This window comes from Cryptomeria japonica, chromosome 6 (assembly GCF_030272615.1).
Source record: "Cryptomeria japonica chromosome 6, Sugi_1.0, whole genome shotgun sequence".
Lineage (NCBI taxonomy): Eukaryota > Viridiplantae > Streptophyta > Pinopsida > Cupressales > Cupressaceae > Cryptomeria > Cryptomeria japonica.
This window is the reverse complement of record NC_081410.1, coordinates 109,028,719-109,030,658: the sequence shown is the minus strand read 5'-3', so window position 1 is coordinate 109,030,658 and position 1,940 is coordinate 109,028,719.

The following is a 1,940-nucleotide window of genomic DNA, read 5'->3' as shown; positions in this document are numbered from 1 at the left end:
AAATTTTCAATATTTTCACTTTCAAAATCTACATTTTCATTTTCAATAACTTGTGGCACATTTTCAAATTCAATTTCCTCTTCAGTTGAGGTAAAATTAGCAATATTTAACATACCTTGTCTTCTCCTCCTATGACATTCTCTATCTCTTTCTCTATACAATTCAATTTGGTCATTTGAAAGTTTTCTTTTGTGTTTAGACTTCCGACGACTACTAGTCCCCATTTCCCTCCACACATGCTCCTTCATGATTGACAATGTAAGTATTCACTTTAAGAATCTCCAAAAAGCACAAATTTGTCTTTAGTTGTCTGAAAACCCATGATCCTTGACAAAAAATAGAATAGGACCCAGACTGTGGGCCGTTGGAATCTACAGAATGGCCCACAAACCCTTTTTTTCTCGGTTTTTTGTACAAAAATTGGATATCAGATTTTATCCGATATCCGTTTTTAGTACAAAAATTTGTGGTCCCCAAAAAATTCCCATTGCTGCCATTTATTTATCAAACTGCCACATTGCAAAAAACTGATATCAGATTTTATTAGTAATATTTTAGAGAAAGAAAGAGAGAGAAAGAGAGGGAGAGAGGCAGAAAGAGAGAGAGGAGAAAGAGAGAGAGGAGGAGAGGGAGAGAGTGAGAAAGAGAGAGAAAGAGAGAGAGAGAGAGAGAGAAAGAGAGAGAGAGAGAGAGAGAGAGAGAGAGAGAGAGAGAGAGAGAGAGAGAGAGAGAAGGAGAGGGAGAGAGGGAGAAAGAGAGAGAGAGAGAGGAGGAGAGGGAGGGGAGAGAGAGAGAGAGATAGAGAGAGAGAGATGACCTTGTAAGACACAATATGACCCTTTAGGACACAATATGGTGTCGTTAGCAGTCATAGGATGTCGTTAGTGGTCCTATGGTGTTGTTAGGGGTCATATGGTGTCTTGGGATATGACAGGATCCCTTAGGACACAATATGAAACCTTTTCCCTATAATATGACCCAAAGCGACCCAATATGGTGTCATTAGGGGTCATATGGTGTCCTAAGAGGTCATAAGGGTTCATGGGACACCATATGACCCCTATGGACACCCTATGACCCCTAACGACACCATAGGACCCCTTAAGACACCAAATCATGTTGTTAGGGGTCATATTGTGTCCTACAACCCCGTAAGACACAATATAACCCCTAACGACATGATTTGGTGTCTTAAGGGGTCTTATGGTGTCGTTAGGGGTCATACGGTGTCCATATGCGTCATATGATGTCTTGGGACACCATAGGACCCCTTAGGACACAATATGACCCCTTAGGACACAATATGACCCAAAGCGACCCAATATGGTGTCATTAGGGGTCATATGGTGTCCTAAGAGGTCATAAGGGTTCATGGGACACCAAATGACCCCTATGGACAACCTATGACCCCTAACGACACCATAGGACCCCTTAAGACACCAAATCATGTCATTAGGGGTCATATTGTGTCCTACAGCCCCGTAAGACACAATATGACCCCTAACAACATGATTTGGTGTCTTAAGGGGTCTTATGGTGTTGTTAGGGGTCATACGGTGTCCATAGGGGTCATATCGTGTCTTGGGACACCATAGGACCTCTTAGGACATCATATGACCCCTTAGGACACAATATGACCCAAAGTGACCCAATATGGTGTCATTAGGGGTCATATGGTGTCCTAACAGGTCATAAGGGTTCAAGTGAGACCAAATGACCCCTATGGACACCATAGGACCCCTAACGACACCATAGGACCCCTTAAGTCACTAAATCATGTTGTTAGGGGTCATATTGTGTCCTACGACCCCGTAAGACACAATATGACCCCTAACAACATGATTTGGTGTCTTAACTGATCCTACGGTGTCGTTAGGGGTGATATGGTGTCCATAGGGGTCATATAATGTCTTCAGACACCACAGGACCCCTTAGGACAC